Source organism: Aquarana catesbeiana, linkage group LG11, assembly GCF_042186555.1.
Source record: "Aquarana catesbeiana isolate 2022-GZ linkage group LG11, ASM4218655v1, whole genome shotgun sequence".
NCBI lineage: Eukaryota > Metazoa > Chordata > Amphibia > Anura > Ranidae > Aquarana > Aquarana catesbeiana.
Window position 1 is genome coordinate 278,321,329 of NC_133334.1, and position 21,593 is coordinate 278,342,921.

Consider the following 21,593-nt stretch of genomic DNA (forward strand, 5'->3'; position numbering starts at 1 on the left):
GTGACATCCCCATCTGGCGGCAGGCATGGTGGCAAGTGACATCCCCATCTGGTGGCAGGCATGGTGGCAAGTGACATCCCCATCTGGTGGCAGGCATGGTGGCAAGTGACATCCCCATCTGGTGGCAGGCATGGTGGCAAGTGACATCCCCATCTGGTGGCAGGCAGCGTGGCAAGTGACATCCCCATCTGGTGGCAGGCAGCGTGGCAAGTGACATCCCCATCTGGTGGCAGGCATGGTGGCAAGTGACATCCCCATCTGGTGGCAGGCAGCGTGGCAAGTGACATCCCCATCTGGTGGCAGGCATGGTGGCAAGTGACAAGAGATGGTGGCAAGTGACACGCTCAGGGCTCCCAATGATTCTGCATTATGGTGAGTTGAACTATTTTAGTTTATATTACAATGTAATGATAGGAATAATGTGCTTCAATCATCCTGACACCATAACAACCATTGTGCCGGGGATGACTGAAGCACTAACACCAGCCATTGCCTTGAAAATTTGCCTGCGAAAAATCCTTACCCCTCGCGCGCTTACCCTGAAGTATTTTTAGTCTGTACAATTAAAGCAAGTTGTTTTCAGTGTTCTCGTATGTGGAGATATGTTTTTAATTGATCTATTGTAGAAGTCATCGATAAAGGACGTGGTGTGTGTGTGTGTGTGTGTGTGCAGGCCCGGATTTACTCCCTTTGCCGCCCCAAGGCCGGGTGCTTCAATGCCGCCCCCCCCACACACACACACACACACACACACACACACACACCACGTCCTTTATCGATGACTTCTACAATAGATCAATTAAAAACATATCTCCACACACGAGAACACTGAAAACAACTTGCTTTAATTGTACAGACTAAAAATACTTCAGGGTAAGCGCGCGAGGGGTAAGGATTTTTCACAGGCAAATTTTCAAGGCAATGGCTGGTGTTAGTGCTTCAATCATCCCCGGCACAATGGTTGTTATGGTGTCAGGATGATTGAAGCACATTATTCCTATCACCACTGCCGCCCCGAGGCCTGGCCTCGGTGGCCTTGTGGCTAATCCGGCCCTGTGTGTGTGTGTGTGTGTGTGTGTGTGGGGGGGGCGGCATTGAAGCACCCGGCCTTGGGGCGGCAAAGGGAGTAAATCCGGGCCTGGTCAGACACATCCACTCCCTGTATATAGAATTCAAGGAAAGCAATAAAGAATTGGAAAAAATCCAATGTGTTTTGGGGCCAAACAGATAAGCAAATACCAGATAGATCTGTACTACGGTATTCTGCATGGGACGGGTTTAGAAGGCAGGTTATGCCAGTGTTAACAAGGATTTGCTGCACTTGCTGAGTCCATCTAAACACAGTCAACATTCCTGAGCCCTGATGAAGGGAAGCATTTTTTCTGCTATGAACTCATTTTATCATTGAAAACTTTAGACTCTTGGACATTTGTCTGCCACTCCCATTGGACTGTATATACATGGATTCTCAGCTTTGGGTTTTCCCCTTTTTTTAAGGTGTGTCCCTGTTTGTGGTGTACTAGTGAACCAGGGATAGGCTGCTCAGTGAAGATTTAATTGACCCATTAAAATTCTGTATTCAGCTCCTTCTTTTTACTTGGTCATTCCTTGCAGGTCATGCACACCTTCTCTCAGTTCAGACCCACCTTGACTTTTGTCAGACACACCCCTATCTAGTCAGTAACTCAAAGTACTGAGGTAAGAACTAAGGATCACCAATGGTAGTCTCTATGTTTATCCCATGGCAGGTCCTCTTTAGTCACCCACCCATGGGTAAAGATGAACAGAGGTTGGAAAAAGTCAACTTTTTGCACCTTTTTTAGGTAAGCCCCATTGTATGACATTTCCCCGCTTGTTCTGACACACACCAGACGATCGGATCCTGTGTTCCTGTATAGCTCCACCATCATCATTCTGCAAAGCAAAACATCTTTTGTTGGTTCCGTGGCTGAGCAGGTGTCTCAATCAGCTTTAATTGGAAATCAGCTATCTCAGTTTTTGTGTGGTTCTGGAACACCTTTTTTATGATTAAATTACAGTTTTGGGTTTATTTTCTCCTCCTAAATCAGAAGCAATTTTCCCTCATCCCCATGTTAATATACTCAGTACTTAAAATTGCAGGAAGCCAATTGTAGCACAAAACAAGGAGCCCTGAGTGCGATTTCACTGGGAAAACTGAGACTGAGACTTCCTCTGGAAATACCTCTTCCCCGGTCCATACTCCAGCCCAGTCTCCCGGTGTTTTATATTCTTCATCTTCATTCACTTTATTTCTACTTCTCTTGCCTTCAAAGTTCCTTTCTTTTTCCCCTTCCTCTCATCTCCCTTTCCATATTTCCTTCTGTTATTATTCCTGTTCTTCTCTCTTCTTTATCTTTCTTTCTTCTGTCTTTCACTTTCTTTACCTTCACACCTTTGCAATCCTCCTTTGCCTCCCCTTTCTTCATCTACTCACACTTCATTTTGCTCTCCTCTTTTCATAGTCTACTCTTCTGCCTCCTCCTCCCTCCTCTGCTCTGCTCTCCTCTCCTCCTCACACTATATCTCATCCCTCTTCCCATCTTCTTGTCTCTCCTCTGCTCCTTTCTATTTCTCTACTATCTCCTCCTCATTTTTTCTCTCTCCTCCTTTCCACTCCTTCTCTGCTCTCCTTGTTTCCCTTCCTTGCCTCTTCATTGAGGGAACCATGAATGCCAACATGTATTGTGGCATACTGAAGCAGAGCATGATCCCCTCCCTTCAGAGACTGGGCCGCAGGGCAGTATTCCAACATGATAATGACCCCAAACACACCTCCAAGACGACCGCTGCCTTGCTAAAGAAGCTGAGGGTAAAGGTGATGGACTGGCCAAGCATGTTTCCAGACCTAAACCCTATTGATCATCTGTGGGACATCCTCAAATGGAAGGTGGAGGAGCGCAAGGTCTCTAACATCCACCAGCTCCGTGATGTCATCATGGAGGAGTGGAAGAGGACTCCAGTGACAACCTGTGAAGCTCTGGTGACCTCCATGCCCAAGAGGGTTAAGGCAGTGCTGGAAAATAATGGTGGCCACACAAAATATTGACACTTTGGACCCAATTTGGACATTTTCACTTAGGGGTGTACTGACTTTTGTTGCCAGCGGTTTAGACATTAATGGCTGTGTGTTGAGTTATTTTGTGGGGACAGCAAATTTACACTGTTATACAAGCTGTACACTCACTACTTTACATTGTAGCCAAGTGTCATTTCTTCAGTGTTGTCACATGGAAAGATAGAAGAAAAAATTTACAAAAATCTGAGGGGTGTACTCACTTATGCAAGATACTGTATCTCCAGTTTCTATCTGTCTTTCTTCTCTTTTCTCTTGCTCGCTATATTTTAGGGAGAGACTTTTTAGTGGTGTATTATCTGTATCTGGTAGTTTGCCTGTTATTTCAATCTGTATTATTTATTATATGTTGTATTTCAATTGTATGGATGTTTTATTTGTAGTGTAGTTTTAATTTTTGTTATTTGGTGTTAATGGCTGTTATTGGTAATTTTGTTGTTTAAAGAAAAATGGCTAAGGGAGTGCCACATCCAATATAAACTGTTAGAAAATTGTTTTTGGACATTTAAACATATAATATAATATAAGTTTTTATTATTATTTTTTTGTTCTCCTCATAGATTGGGGTTCTAGGTGTATTTTTTTGATCATCTTGATCTAGGGAAGGATGCACTGGTCTGATTGCGCCTGGGTGGCACATGGCATGCCGCAAATGGGAGGACTATCTTTTGCTATGGGAGTGGCACCTCATATACACCGTCCCCATATTACCTATGGGGCTTACATTATTATATGTGATTTGTCTGCATTTGTCATCCGTTTGATAAAGTTTTGATACTTTTTTTCTTTCCCAAGCAGAATCCCTTTGTTTGCAGTCAATGGAAATAGGTCCTGAAGAAGCGACAGCGAAACGTTGACCTTGTTTGACTCAACAATAATAGGGAATCTATATTTTTATATATCTGCGGTTATACAAATGAGAGCTCTATTTTCTCTCGTTTTTATTCCACATATACTTTTATCCATTGTGTAACAATAAATAAATCAATTTATTTAGTAAAATGATATAGCGTTCCTTTCTGGTACCGCACTTGTCACCCGTTTGATGAAGTTTTGATACTTTTTTTTCTTTCCCATGCAGAATCCCCTTGCTTGCAGTCAAAGGAAATAAGTCCTGAGGAAGCGACAGCGAAACGTTGACCTTGTTTGACTCAACAATAATAGGGAATCTATATTTTTATATATCTGCGGTTATACAAATGAGAGCTCTATTTTCTCTTGTTTTTATTCCACATATACTTTTATCCATTTTGTAACAATAAATAAATGAATTTATTTAGTAAAATTATATAGTGTTCCTTTCTGGTACCGGTAAAGTCCGTTTGAATGTCCAAAAAAATTTTCTAACGGTAATTTTGTTGTGTTTTTGCATCTTGTTCAGTCGATTGTTGTGATCTTGTGTTGTCTTTGTTAAGTGTGTCGGTGCCGTAACAATTTGCCAATTTCCCTTGGGATTAATAAAGTATTCTGTAGCACATTTTAAAGCGACTTTTTTGTCTGATTCCGTAAATAAAGCGTAAATAAAGTGATATCAAATCCAAAAGCAGCGCCACCCCTCCCCCCCTTTGCGCATAAATTAACACTGTCCCACATTCTCAGCAAGCAGATGTTCCCTGACACCCGAAACATCGTGAAGCCTTTTTTTACTTCGTTACATGGACTGCATTTTAATTTCCGCCTTTTAATTAGATCTGGTAAACAGAGAGAACGGGCGTTTTGTGCGCGCTAAGCACTACGGAGTTGTGATTTGACCCGATTAAGCCACTCAGAATGATTCTAACCGGACTAACTAATCATCTCCGATCAGGACGTGATCTATTAAAAATGCTCCATCACGGAACACGCAACAGTCCTTTTATGTAAAGCTAGAAGTTTAATAATGGATATGGTCCTGAATGTATTTTTTTTAGTCCAAAAACTTTCACATTAGAACATTATGTTCCTGTATACAAAGATACACTTCTCAAAAAAATGAAAGGAACTCTTTTTAATCAGAGTATATCAATGAAACTCCTGGGATATTGATCTGGTCAGGTAAGTAGTAGAGGGGGGTTGTTAATCAGTTTCAGCTGCTTTGTGGTTAATAAAATTAATAACAGGTGCACTAGATGGGCAACAATGAGACGACCTCCAAAACAGGAATGGTTTTACAGGTGGAGGCCACTAATATTTTTTTTCCCTACTCATCTTTTCTGACTGTTTTTTATTTTGCATTTGGCTAGGGTCAGTGTCACTACTGGTAGCATGAGGCCATAACTGGACCCTATAGAGGTTGGTGTCACTACTGGTAACATGAGGCGATACCTGGACCCTATAGAGGTTGGTGTCACTATTGGTAACATGAGGCGATACCTGGACCCTATAGAGGTTGGTGTCACTACTGGTAACATGAGGCGATACCTGGACCCTATAGAGGTTGGTGTCACTGCTGGTAGCATGAGGCCATACCTGGACCCTATAGAGGTTGCTGTCACTGTTGGTAGCATGAGCCGATACCTGGACCCTATAGAGGTTGCTGTCACTACTGGTAGCATGAGGCGATACCTGGACCCTATAGAGGTTGGTGTCACTACTGGTAGCATGAGGTGATACCTGGACCCTATAGAGGTTGGTGTCACTACTGGTAGCATGAGACGATACCTGGACCCTATAGAGGTTGGTGTCATTACTGGTAGCATGAGGCGATACCTGGACCCTATAGAGGTTGGTGTCACTACTGGTAGCATGAGGCGATACCTGGACTCTATAGAGGTTGGTGTCACTACTGGTAGCATGAGGCGATACCTGGACCCTATAGAGGTTGGTGTCACTACTGGTAGTATGAGGAGATACCTGGACCCTATAGAGGTTGGTGTCACTACTGGTAGCATAAGCGAATCCTGGACCCTATAGAGGTTGGTGTCACTGCTGGTAGCATGAGGTGATAACTGGACCCTATAGAGGTTGGTGTCACTACTGGTAGCATAAGCGAATCCTGGACCCTATAGAGGTTGGTGTCACTGCTGGTAGCATGAGGTGATACCTGGACCCTATAGAGGTTAGCACAGGCAGTCCAACTCCTCCAGGATGGCACATCAATACATGTCAATGCCGGAAGGTTTGCTGTGTCTCCCAGCACAGTCTCAAGAGCATGGAGGAGATTCCAGGAGATAGGCAGTTACTCTAGGAGAGCTGGACAGGGCCGTAGAAGGTCCTTAACCCATCAGCAGGACCGGTATCTGCTACTTTGTGCAAGGAGGAACAGGATGAGCTCTGCCGGAGCCCTACAAAATGACCTCCAGCAGGCCACTGGTGTGAATGTCTCTGACCGAACAATCAGAAACAGACTTCAAGAGGGTGGCCCGAGGGCCCAACATCCTCTAGCGGGGCCTGTGCTCACTGCCCGGCACCGTGGAGCTTGATTGGCATTTGCCATTGAACACCAGAATTGGAAGGTCCACCACTGGCACCCTGTGCTTTTCACAGATCAGAGCAGGTTCACTCTGAGCGCATGTGACAGACGTGAAAGGGTGTGGAGAAGCCGTGGAGAACATTAAGCTGCCTGTAACATCGTTTAGCAAGACTGGTTTGGTGGTGGGTCAGTGATGGTCTGGGGAGGCATATCCATGGAGGGACACACAGATCTCTACAGGCTAGACAGTGGCACCCTGACTGCCATTAGGTATCGGGATGAAATCCTTGGACCCATTATCAGACGCTACACTGGTGCAGTGGGTCCTGGGTTCCTCTTGGTGCACGACAATGCCTGGCCTCATGTGGTGAGAGTATGCAACCAGTTCCTGGAGGAAGAAGGAATTGATACCGTTGAATGGCCCCTGCGTTCGTCTGACCTAAATCCAATAGGACACCTCTGGGGGGACATTATGTGTCGGTCCATCCCCTGCTGCCAGGTTGCACCAGTGGCGGCCCGTCCATAGGGGGCGCCTGGGCGCCACCCCCCCCCCCTCCAGGCAGTCTAAAAAAAAAAACATTTTTAAACCTGGCCCTTTAAAAAAAAAAATACACAAAAAGGTCCTTAAGTGCACTGTGTTCAGGCGCCGGATACAGTGCACTTATGGGAAGCGCGACGTCTATGCAATCACGAGATTGCATACGTGGCGCTTCATTTGCGGGCATTTAGCCCACCTTGCGGCGCTTCCTTAAGCGCCAAGTAGCTTCCGCCCAGGCCTAGTATCTATTACTAGGGTCGGGCGGTTTAATTGACATCTTAGTATGATGTCACTTCCTGTTTCTCTCCAATTGCGCCCAGGAGAGAGAAGCAGGAAGTTTGAGAACAAGGGACCTCTCCAGAGGAGACACCGCTGGAGAGGACAACACACAGCAAGGTAAGTAACCGGGGGAGGGGGGTTTTGATGATGACACACTCTGCAATCTGGTGATACACTCTGCAATCTGGTGACACACTCTGCAATCTGGTGACACACTCTTCAATCTGGTGATACACTCTGCAATCTGGTGACACACTTTTCAATCTGGTGACACACTCTTCAATCTGGTGACACACTCTTCAATCTGGTGACACACTCTGCAATCTGGTGACACACGCTGCAATCTGGTGACACACTCTTCAATCTGGTGACACACGCTTCAATCTGGTGACACACTCTGCAATCTGGTGACACACGCTGCAATCTGGTGACACACGCTGCAATCTGGTGACACACTCTGCAATCTGGTGACACACGCTGCTGCAATTTGGTGACACATGCTGCAATTTGGTGACACGCTGCAATTTGGTGGTGACACGTGCTGCTGCAATTTGGTGGTGACACACCCTGCAATTTGGGGACACGTGCTGCTGCAATTTGGTGACACACGCTGCAATTTGGTGACACATGCTGCTGCAATTTGGTGACACATGCTGCAATTTGGTGACACATGCTGCTGCAATTTGGTGGTGACACACGCTGCAATTTGGTGACACATGCTGCTGCAATTTGGTGGTGACACATGCTGCTGCAATTTAGTGGTGACACATGCTTCTGCAATTTGGTGGTGACACATGCTGCTGCAATTTGGTGGTGACACATGCTTCTGCAATTTGGTGGTGACACATGCTGCTGCATTTGGTGGGGCACAGGCTGCATGTAAGGAGGGACTCCGCTGGGGACACCCGATGGCATCTGGTGGCAGGCGATGTGGCTAGTGACATGCTCAGGGCTCCCACTTATTCTGCATTATAGTGAGTTGAATGATTTCATTTTATATTACAATGTAATAATAGAAATAATGCGCTTCAGTCATCCTGACACCATAACAACCATGGTGCCGGGATGATTGAAGCGCTAACACCAGGTGTTTGGAGTATGTTTATCTGCTAATTGTTAAACTTTCTAGAATACACATATCTCTATTATTGTGTAGGATCTGGGCCTGTTGTCCCTTCATCCCTCTCTCCCTCCATCCTTCGTTCATCTCAGACACAAACCACACCACCTTAGAGCCACGCCCACTATTTCACTGAAACCACGCCCATTTTCACCAAGTGGGAGGGGTCAAAAAGGAAGGGCGGGGCCTGGCGCCCCCCCATCCTAAAACTTCACCAGCCGCCACTGGGTTGCACCTCAGTCTGTTCAGGAGCTCAGTGATGTCCTGGTCCAGATCTGGGAGGAAATACCCCAGGACACCATCGGTGGTCTCATTAGGAGCATGCCCCGACGTTGTCAGACATGCATACAAGCAGGTGGGGGCCGTACAAAATACTGAGGAGCATTTGCCATAATGATATTTTGGCAAAATGGACTCGCCTGCTGCATCATTTCTTCTCTTTGATTTTCGGGTGTCTTTGAATTCAGCCCTCTGTAGGGTGATAATTCTAATTTCCATCAAACGATGTGGCATCCTTTCCTTCCTAACACATTACCCAGTCCATACCAGTATATGTCCTAACACATTACCCAGTCCATACCAGTATGGATCCTAACACATTACCCAGTCCATACCAGTATGGATCCTAACACATTACCCAGTCCATACCAGTATAGATCCTAACACATTACCCAGTCCATACCAGTATAGATCCCAACACATTACCCAGCCCATACCAGTATAGATCCTAACACATTACCCAGCCCATACCAGTATAGACCCTAACACATTACCCAGTCCATACCAGTATAGACCCTAACACATTACCCAGTCCATACCAGTATAGACCCTAACACATTACCCAGGCCATACCAGTATAGATCCTAACACATTACCCAGGCCATACCAGTATAGATCCTAACACATTACCCAGGCCATACCAGTATAGATCCTAACACATTACCCAGGCTATACCAGTATAGATCCTAACACATTACCCAGGCCATACCAGTATAGATCCTAACACATTACCCAGGCCATACCAGTATAGATCCTAACACATTACCCAGGCCATACCAGTATAGATCCTAACACATTACCCAGGCCATACCAGTATAGATCCTAACACATTACCCCCCGGCCATACCAGTATAGATCCTAACACATTACCCAGTCCATACCAGTATAGATCCTAACACATTACCCAGTCCATACCAGTATAGATCCTAACACATTACCCAGTCCATACCAGTATAGATCCTAACACATTACCCAGTCCATACCAGTATAGAACCCAACATATTACCCAGTCCATACCAGTATAGATCCTAACACATTACCCAGTCCATACCAGTATAGATCCTAACACATTACCCAGTCCATACCAGTATAGATCCTAACACATTACCCAGTCCATACCAGTATAGATGCTAACACATTACCCAGTCCATACCAGTATAGATCCCAACATATTACCCAGTCCATACCAGTATAGATCCTAACACATTACCCAGTCCATACCAGTATAGATCCTAACACATTACCCAGTCCATACCAGTATAGATGCTAACACATTACCCAGTCCATACCAGTATAGATCCTAACACATTACCCAGTCCATACCAGTATAGATCCTAACACATTACCCAGTCCATACCAGTATAGATCCTAACACATTACCCAGTCCATACCAGTATAGATCCTAACACATTACCCAGTCCATACCAGTATAGATGCTAACACATTACCCAGTCCATACCAGTATAGATCCTAACACATTACCCAGTCCATACCAGTATAGATCCTAACACATTACCCAGTCCATACCAGTATAGATCCTAACACATTACCCAGTCCATACCAGTATAGATCCTAACACATTACCCAGTCCATACCAGTATAGATCCTAACGCATTACTCTCAGTCCATACCAGTATAGATCCCAACACATTACCCAGTCCATACCAGTATAGATCCTAACACATTACCCAGTCCATACCAGTATAGATCCTAACACATTACCCAATCCATACCAGTATAGATCCCAACACATTACCCAGTCCATACCAGTATAGATCCTAACACATTACCCAGTCCATACCAGTATAGATCCTAACACATTACCCAGTCCATACCAGTATAGATCCCAACACATTACCCAGTCCATACCAGTATAGATCCCAACATATTACCCAGTCCATACCAGTATAGATCCTAACACATTACCCCGTCCATACCAGTATAGACCCTAACACATTACCCAGACCATACCAGTATAGATCCTAACACATTACCCAGTCCATACCAGTATAGATCCCAACATATTACCCAGTCCATACCAGTATAGATCCTAACACATTACCCAGTCCATACCAGTATAGATCCTAACACATTACCCAGTCCATACCAGTATAGATCCTAACACATTACCCAGTCTATACCAGTATAGATCCTAACACATTACCCAGTCCATACCAGTATAGATCCTACCACATTACCGAGTCCATACCAGTATAGATCCTAACACATTACCCAGTCCATACCAGTATAGATCCTACCACATTACCCAGTCCATACCAGTATAGATCCTACCACATTACCCAGTCCATACCAGTATAGATCCTAACACATTACCCAGTCCATACCAGTATAGATCCTAACACAATACCCAGTCCATACCAGTATAGATCCTAACACAATACCCAGTCCATACCAGTATAGATCCTAACACATTACCCAGTCCATACCAGTATAGATGCTAACACAATACCCAGTCCATACCAGTATAGATCCTAACACATTACCCAGTCCATACCAGTATAGATCCTAACACATTACCCAGATCATACCAGTATAGATCCTAACACATTACCCAGTCCATACCAGTATAGATCCTAACACATTACCCAGTCCATACCAGTATAGATCCTAACACATTACCCAGTCCATACCAGTATAGATCCTAACACATTACCCAGTCCATACCAGTATATATTGCTGAAAACTAATCATCAAAAAAAAAAAAAAGCAAGTAAAAAAAATTCAAAAACGATCTGCTGCGGAGGAAGGGTGGGATGGGGAGAAGCCAAGTCCATTGAAAGGGTGAAGATCCGCTTGAACTTATAGATTTTCCTACTGATGGTGGAAAAGAAAATTCTTGGCCAATAGTTATACAGGTAAAAGCCATCTCCTTGCCGCCAGCGCCTATAGGCATGTGCCTACTGTGCCCAATGATAACTCCTGTCCAGGTGGTACATTGTGTCCCGCACTATTGGAAGCGCTGCCCCAGCCCGCCAGCCAATCAGAAAATCCGAACGACTAATACCGTTTTCTCATGGCGTCCTTCCAGCCTCGTCTAGGCAGAGAAGAGCCCCGGAGATAACGTCCTCAGTAAAATACTGGAGAACTGTGACAGCTGGAAATAAATGAGTAAAATAAACACATAAAATTAATAAATATTTGATCACCGAGAGCAATCTTAGTAATTAAATGCTGTTATTGAAATGAATAGCCACATGGTGTCACTGCCATGCATCATTTTTGCCTATTTTTTAATTAGAGTATATAATCATTTACAGTCCTGCTATATTTCCACAACAATGCTCAGCGGATGGGCGGTGTGACTGATTGGAGAAAAGGCTTTTTCTGAGCTCCGTTATCATTGCATCAAAATCTCAGCTCAATTGTATAAATGAGGCAGAAGGTCCCAGGCAGCAAGAAAAAAAAAAAAAAAAAAACTGCCCCTAGTGGTCAAAGGTGGTATAAAATTTGGTCAAATACTTGTTTCCTATGAATAGACATTGGAATTTATATTTTCTAAAGGCAACTTTGTTAGTGGAGTGGCACTCATCTTCCCCAGAGCTTAGTAAATGAGGAGAAGCTTCACTTTGCAATGAATACCCAATCAGATGCAAGGAAAAAAAAACAAACAGATTTTTGCTTGCACATGATTGGATGATGGAAGTCAGCAGAGCTTGTTTACTAAACTCTGGGGAAATGAGTTCACCTGCACTGGCAAAGTGCACAGTCTATTTGCCTTTAGTAAAGTCACCCCATAGTCTCCAACCAAGGCACCATATGGCCAAAAATTTGTGTCGCCTTTGCCTTTGCTCCCCCACCACTTCATTCAGGAGCAAGGAAAGGAACCCAGTGTGAAACATATCATCAGTCCACTGCAGGCAGGAGGAAGCATTTCCCCAGTCTCCTCTTCTCCAATGATCAGACCGTACACTGTAACTTCCCCAGCAAGTCACAAGGTGAGAGGCTGCAGCAGGGGCTGATCTGTGTCAGACATTTGTGAACACTGCGAAGAACTGCAGAGCCACCAAGATTGACAGGATTATGTCTCTCTGAGCAACTTAGTCCAGGAAGGTGATGATGTGTGATGCCTGCACAAAGATGGCACAGTCCTTTTGAAGAGAAAGAGGAGGAGCGGAGCAAGTAGTGTTTTTGTTGGTACCCACGCCCAGCATACCAGCTCCTCAATCCTTGCCTAGGCAGGAGTGACCCAGGATGATGCCTGAACAAAGATGGCACAGTCCTTTCAAAGAGGAAGGGGAGGAGGAGAGTGAGTACTGTTTTTGGCACTTCCACCTCCTCAATCCTTGCCTAGGCCCGGATGACATCGCTTGTCCCATCCGCCCTCCCTACTCACAGCCTCCTGGGACACATCACATATCCCAGGAGGCTACAGGACCAAGATGGTGGTGCCATGGACCCGCAGTGGTGAGAAGAACCGGCCGCTGAATGACAATCAATGGAATGATAAGTACTGTAGATCATTGTTAAAAGTCACCAGCTACAGTATCTGGAGCCGCTGACTTTTAAATGATATAAAACATGGTGAAGTTCCTCTTTAGGTTTACAATATTTTAACTGATGCTTTATCTCTCTCCTTTCAGACCCCCCATGTGTGTGACAATACAATGGCAGGTGGAAGGACAGGCAGGAGATAAACTCATTTACTTGCTTGTTTAAATTCTAATCTTGAGCTACTGAACGCTGTAGACAAGAGGCCCTTTTCAATAGAGAATCAAATTAGTCCCTGGAAAACCAAGCCCTGAGCTCCAATTTTCTACATATATAAGTACTAAATATGATCATGTAATATTTAAAGCTGAATTCTAATCTTGAGCTACGGAACTCTGTAAACAAGAGGCCCCTTTCAACAAAGAATCAAAGTAGTTCCCGAAAAACCAAGCCCTGAGCTCCAAATTCCTACTACATATTAAAAAACAAAATATTATCATGTAATATTTGAAGCTGAATTCTGATCTTGAGCTACTGAACTCTGTAAACAAGAGGCTATTTTTAACAGAGAATCAAATTAGTCCCCGGAAAACCGAGCCCTGAGCTCCACATTCTTACTACGTATTAAAAAATTAAATATTATCATGTACAGTTTAAAGCTCAATTCTAATCTTGAGTTACTGAACTCTGTAAACAAGAGGCCCCTTTCAACAGAAAATGTAAGTAGTTCCAGGAAAACAGAGCCCTGAGCTCCAAATTCCTACTACATATTAAAAAACAAAATATTATCATGTACAATTTAAAGCTGAATTCTAATCTTGAGCTACTGAACTCTGTAAAGAAGAGGCTCCTTTTAACAAAGAATCTAAGCAGTTCCTGAAAAACCAAGCCCTGAGCTCCAAATTCCTACTACATATTAAAAAACAAAATATTATCATGTAATATTTGAAGCTGAACTCTGATCTTGAGCTACTGAACTCTGTAAACAAGAGGCCCTTTCAAAAGAGAACCTAAGTAGTCCCTGGAAAACCGAGCCCTGAGCTCCAAATTCCTACTACATATGAAAAAATGAAATATTATCATGTACAATTTAAAGCTGAATTCTACTCTTGAGCTACTGAACTCTGTAAACAAAAGGCTATTTTCAACAGAGAATTTAATTAGTCCCCAGAAAACTAAGCCCTGAGCTCCACATTTCTGCAACATATTAAAACACTAAATACTATCATGTAATATTTATTGTTGAATTCAATCAGAAATAAAAGACACACAGTAGTGCAACTCTGTATTTATTGATCTATTATTAATTGTATTTTTTAATGGAAGCAGTGTAAGTGAATTTGACTTGGCATCAGCCTCTTACAATCCCAGTACAGCAGAGCTCAGACAGAGAGGAAGAAGCAACATAAGGAGCCAATCTGTTGTGTTTCAGTGCATATGTGCTAACAGGGGACGTGAGGTCTCCTTCTCTGCCAGACGAGGCTGTGCTGTGTGGCAGAGCTGTGTAAATCTCGGGACTGGATGGACAGAAATACAAATCTTTTGACATTTAAAAGCTAGCTAATTATCTCCTATGCATGTAGTTCATCTTTTATATTTAACGCTTTGCCTGGTGTATTTTAATTCATATATATTTTTTAGTAGGGACAGTAATAAACCAAAGGAAGACAATTCATAAAACACCCAATACATTCCCTTTAAACGTGCTGAGTGTAGGAAAATCACCCCCCCTATGGGTGACGGCTTCCTCCCCCGATGTGCGGGAGAATCTTTTTCGCTTCGGATAAACTCATAAAACTTTCATATCGGTGGCTGGAAATGTTATTCATGAGCCACGTTGTGTTCCGGGTTCAGCCGGTCCTTCAAATGTCTGACTTTTCTGCTGAGATGCACAATATCTGGTGACAGCCCTGACACTCTCCTGATTGGTAGCGGTATAAAGAATGAATAGATTTTTATTATCGCTTTCATCCTGCGAAACAATGTGAGCTCACGTGACGTGAATAATCTCCATTGCAAAGGAATACAAAGGTGGAGATTAGATAGAGAACAGATCCCACAATCCCCGGCTTTGATTCTTTTCTCTCAGGTTGAGGCTGCCGGCCTACAACCCGGATATCTTATCACATGTGACTCAATGTGTGTGGCGGGCTGTCGATTGCAAAGTCTTCCTTATTTGCCATTGTTCCTAAAACCTCTTCTAAGCTTTAATATGTTCAAGCAGTCTTCCGCAACCTTTCTACCATGGAAGAACCCTTCAAAATATAGTTCAGGTCTTGGAAATCCCTGCCAAAACCAATTCGTAGGGGATGGCCTTATATACTCAAGCCTGAGGACAGCTCAGAGCTCCTAGTTTGGAGACAGCTCCTGTATTGGTGACAGAAGGTCTCACCCATGGGTCAGAGGAGAACAGGACAGGAGTCAAGAGAACGGAAGTCTCACCCATAGGTCAGAGGAGAACAGGACAGGAGTAAAGAGACCGGAAGTCTCACCCATGGGTTAGAGGAGTCCCGGACAGGAGTCAAGAGACCGGAAGTCTCACCCATGGGTCAGAGGAGCCCCGGACAGGAGTCAAGAGACCAGAAGTCTCACCCATGGGTCAGAGGAGAACAGGACAGAAGTCAAGAGACCGGAAGTCTCACCCATGGGTTAGAGGAGCCCCTGACAGGAGTCAAGAGACCAGAAGTCTCACCCATGGGTCAGAGGAGAACAGGACAGGAGTCAAAAGACCGGAAGTCTCAACCATTGGTCAGAGGAGAACAGGACAGGAGTCAAAAGACCGGAAGTCTCACCCATGGGTCAGAGGAGCCCCGGACAGGAGTCAAGAGACCAAAAGTCTCACCCATTAGTCAGAGGAGAACAGGACAGGAGTCAAGAGACCGGAAGTCTCACCCATTGGTCAGAGGAGAACAGGACAGGAGTCAAAAGACCGGAAGTCTCACCCATGGGTCAGAGGAGAACAGGACAGGAGTCAAAAGACCGGAAGTCTCACCCATGGGTCAGAGGAGCCCTGGACAGGAGTCAAGAGACTGGAAGTCTCACCCATGGGTTCAGAGGAGAAAAGGACACAGGATTCACATGAGAGAGTTAATGTGAAGTTCCAGACTATCGTTTCTGAGTGGAGGAAGCTGTGGTTTTGGTTTTCTCCAGATTCTGAATCTGGGTCTGAAGCTTGAAGGTTCTAAAGTGTATTGGGTGGGATGGAACCTTCAATCCTGTGTCTGAATTTCACTGGGTGCCTACAGCCTGTGTGGGTACACAGGTGTGCAGAGTGATTAATACTTAACTTGCCCCCTCGATGACATCAGTTGTGACGAAACATGTAGGGCGGAGCCTACGTACGTGCCATTGTCTTGTTGTGTAAACAAACTGATATATCTCCATGCATGGTTTATTTGTCCCGTATTGATTTTACGCTTAGGGCTCGTTTACACTTGCTTCGGCACACATTACACTTGCTTCAACACACATTACACTTCAAAATAAGGCTTCGGACACGCTTTGTTAAAGCTCTCTGAATGCCAATCAAAGCTCCTGTCATTAAATAAAATAGTTAGCTTACAGTCCTGTTTATACCTTGCTATTGCTTTGCTTTGGCTTCGCTTCAAAAATTATACCCCATGTAACTTTAGTGGTGCTTCAAAGCCTTCATAAAAGTCTATGGCAAAGCTCGCTTGAAGCCTCGCCGAAGCCTCATCGAAGCCCCACGGAGCACCACCAAAGCCCCACTGAAGCTTTACGAAGCCCCACAGAGCCTTTCCGAAGCCCCACCAAAGCCTCACCAAAGCCCCACTGAAGCCTCACGAAGCCCCACCAAAGCTCCACCAAAGCCTCATCAAAGCACCAAGCAAAAGCAAGGTGTAAACAGGACTGTAGGCTAACAATTTTATTTAGTGACAGAAGCTTTGACTGGTATCCATTGAGCTTTAACAAAGCCTATCCGAAGCCTTGTTTTGAAGCAAGTGTAAACTAGCCCTTATTGTCTCAAACGTGATGTGAATATTTTTAATCCCTTTACATCATTAAAGTCTGTTTACAGTTTTACACTATGTGGATGTTTCCTTTAGCCCATATCTATGATGAATATCCATGTTCCGACATCCACTGAGATACATCTGGAATATTTGGAATTTGAATGTTCCTGGAGGACATGTGATGCCTGACTTATGAGGATATATCATATTAGGCACCTTTGACTCGGTAATAGAGTCCTGCAACTCTGGAGTCCATCTTACATTGGTGGTGGAATTGGATCACGCATATTTTTATTTTTATTTCTATATTCAGCACATTTGCACAAACATTATCTTTTGGACTTTTTTGATACATTTTTGGCACTATTTGCGTATTATTTCTGTGGACTGATTTGATCTATTTCTGGCCTATTTTTTACCAATAGCGCTGCATATTTTGTGTTCACATTATATACTCAAGCCTGAGGATAGCTCAGAGCTCCTAGTTTGGAGACAGCTCCCATACTGGTGACAGAAGGTCTCACCCATGAAAGGTCTCACCCATGGAAGGTCTCACCCATGGAAGGTCTCACCCATGGAAGGTTTCACCCATGGAAGGTTTCACCCATGGAAGGTCTCACCCATGGATCAGAGGAGTCAAGAGACCGGAAGTCTCATCCAGGGGTCTGAGTGGAGGAAGTGGTGATCTTGGTTTTTTCCAGATTCTGAAGTCCTGAATTTGGGCTTGAAGCTTCTAAAGCAGTGGTTCTCAACCTGGGGGCCCGGGACCTGACTGGTGAGGAATGTGAAGTGGGAGGGGCTGGAGGAGACCCTATCTCCTGATTTTGGCATAGGTGTCACTGCTACGAGACACCACAAAGTAGGAGAGACACAGTGAGACACAAAATGCATGTGTTTTTTTGTTTCTCCACAAATAGATCTTTCTTTTGGTGGTATTTGATTACCTTGGTGATTTTTATTTTCTTGCGCTTTCTGCTATTAAAAATATACAATAAAAAAAAATGGAAAAAAATCAAAGGTATTCATCAAATTAGGCCAATATGTATTCTGCTATATAGTTTTGGTTAAAAAAAAATCCCAATAAGTGTATATTGATTGGTTTGCGCAAAAGTTATAGTGTCTACAAACTATGGCATATATTTATGGACTTCTTATTTATTTCTTTTTTTACTATTAATGGCGGCGATCAGCAATTTTTAGCAGGTTTGCGACATTTCGGCAGACAAATCTGACACTAAGTGACACTTTTTGGGGACCCATGACACCAATACACTGATCAGTGCTTAAAAAAATGCACTGTCACTGTACAAATGACACTGGGAGGGAAGGGGTCAACATCAGGGGCAATCTAAGGGTTAAATGTGGCCCTAGGGGGTGTTTTCTAACTCTGTGTGTGTGTGTGTGGGGGGGGGGGGGGGGCAGGGCTTTGACTAGGAGAAAATGGAGCATGCAAGGTTTGGGCAAGGAAAGGCCAAAATAGGCACCACATCCCAATTGTAAGCAAATATAGGGACACAAAAAGCGGGACTTTAAAGGTGCAAAAATGAGTTTACGACATGATCATAAGAGAAAAAAAATACATATTTTATTCAATATCAAACTTAAAATTAATAATGATAAAAGTTATCACAATGACATGCAATTCATACAACAATGCAGCCACTTCTGCTCTACATGTTTCGCCTGAAAGAGCTTCCTCAGGAGATTAAGAGTGCTACGTACAGGTGATGCTAGCAGAAACCTAAGATCTCCATTTCCCCCCTCTGGCAAAATGTAAACAAGGCAGACCGCCGTTCTTCCTCTCCTCAGAACGATCGGCGGGTTTCGGCGGACATCGCACCAGCCGGACCCACTGATTGGCTCCCGCTGTATCCAATGGCAGTGGGAAGTGGGTCGGCGGCGGCAGGTGTGCCCCAGACCCCGTGCATGAAATCAAGTACAGGTAAGTGATTTGGCGCGGAAGGGCCGCCCTGCCGCAATATATCTGCATGGGATGGTCCAGAAGTGGTTAAAGCGGGGTTCCACCCAAAAATGGATCTTCCGCATGCACATTAGGGAACCAGGCTGTGAAGCCGCAAGGCTTCCCTTCCTGATTCCCTTACCGAAGATGGCGGCGCCTCCACCCGAGAGCCGAGGGAAAGATCGGCTTAGGGTGAGGACATCGCGGGCGCCCTGGACAGGTAAGTGTCCTTATTTTAAAAGTCAGCAGCTGCAGTATTTTTAAAAAAAATAAAAATTGGGGGCGGAGCTCCGCTTTAAAGTAAGGCAGTGCCGTATCACAAAAAATGGCCTGGTCATGAAGAGGGGTAAATCTTCCAGAGGTCAAGTGGGTAAAGATGATGATGCTGAAGAAGGGGGGCAAAGGGAGAACTTTTGCTTCAAGGAGGACAACACAGAACTCCAAGGTCTCGTTCTTCTTTTTTTCTCAGACAGGGACAAGTGTCGGGGTTTGTTTTTTTTAGGGTGGGGGGGGTGGGCAGTGTGGTTTCTCTTTAATGCCATTAAAAAGCGCAGTCACACATCTGCTGCTACATTAGAAGTAACATTTCTTCCTCTAATGAAGCCGGGATCTGTACAATGCCTTCACACTTCTGCTTTGCCGTAGAAGTTATAAAGAAATGGCATAATTAGGTCATGAATAATGATAAAAATAAGACTGCAATTATTATCCAACTCCCCGAAAAAGAGAGAACGGCTCAAACTTTTTTTCTTATTATGCTGTTTTTTTTTTTTTTTGTTTTTTTTTTTTCCTGTAGAGCTGGTGAGTCTCTTACAGAAAGTGCTAAAATCCATTGCGGGAGCGAGGCGTTCCTGATACACAACGCGCAAAACACCCGCGCACCCGGCTCCGGGGTCATGCAGATTATCGCATCAAAAATCATCAGCGCCTAATAATCATCAGAAATCCATGGAACGTCTTCTTTATGGGGATGCACAAGAGAGGGCAGTGTAGCTCTGCCGGAAGCCTGCGGTGCACGGCGTGGGCTCTTCACACGGATCTTCTCTGTCACCGGCGCTCTGAACTGAGACGCCAGGCGCGGCGGCGATATCATATTTGATGGCGTTCCTCCACAGAGGCTTGTTGGGTACAGTACGGTCCTGGATGTAAAATGATAAAATGTGTGAAGTTAAGCTTCAACCTGACAGCACTCTATGGGGGTTGATTTACTAAAGGCAAATAGACGGTGCTCTTTGCACTTTGCAGTTGCTCCAGAGCTTAGTAAAGGAGGAGAAGCTCTGCTGACTCCCATCATCCATTAATGTGCAAGCAAAAATACAGTTTTTTTTTTTAATTTTCCTTGCAGGTGATTGGGTATTCTTTGTAAAGAAAAGCTTTACCTCATTTACTAAAGCTGCGACTGCACTTTGCAAAGTGTAGCACAGTCTATTTGCCTTTGTTAAATCAACCCCTATGGGTCTGATTGATCAAAGCTGCAGTTGCACTTGAAATGTTTAACCCATTTGCCGACCAGCGCACGACGATATACGTCGGCACAATGGCGCGGCTGGGCAAATGGGCGTACAGGTACGTCCCCTTCAAATCTCCTTAAAATCACAGCAATGGCGCGCGCCACGTACTCCGTGACCATGCATGCGGGTCCCGTGGACTCGATGTCCCTCGGGGGCCCACGATTGTGTCACGGAGCGGCAGAATGGGGAGATGCCTATGCAGGGCTTTTTTTCTCAGAAAATAGGTGCAGGAACTCAACCACGACCCCCCCCCCCCAAAAAAAAACCTCAGGGGGAGAGGGATGCACACAGTGTGCAGAGTTCAGGGGTGCACTACACACAGAGTGCAGAGTTCAGGGGTGCACTACACACAGTGTGCAGAGTTCAGGGGTGCACTACACACAGAGTACAGAGTTCAGGGGTGCACTACACACAGTGTGCAGAGTTCAGGGGTGCACTACACACAGTGTGCAGAGTTCAGGGGTGCACTACACACAGTGTGCAGAGTTCAGGGGTGCACTACACACAGTGTGCAGAGTTCAGGGGTGCACTACACACAGTGTGCAGAGTTCAGAGTTTAGGGGTGCACTACACACAGAGTGCAGAGTTCAGGGGTGCACTACACACAGAGTGCAGAGTTCAGGGGTGCACTACATGCAGAGTTCAGGGGTGCACTACACACAGTGTGCAGAGTTCAGGGGTGCACTACACACAGAGTGCAGAGTTCAGGGGTGCACTACACACAGTGTGCAGAGTTCAGGGGTGCACTACACACAGTGTGCAGAGTTCAGGGGTGCACTACACACAGTGTGCAGAGTTCAGAGTTTAGGGGTGCACTACACACAGAGTGCAGAATTCAGGGGTGCACTACACACAGTGTGCAGAGTTCAGGGGTGCACTACATGCAGAGTTCAGGGGTGCACTACACACAGTGTGCAGAGTTCAGGGGTGCACTACACACAGAGTGCAGAGTTCAGGGGTGCACTACACACAGTGTGCAGAGTTCAGGGGTGCACTAC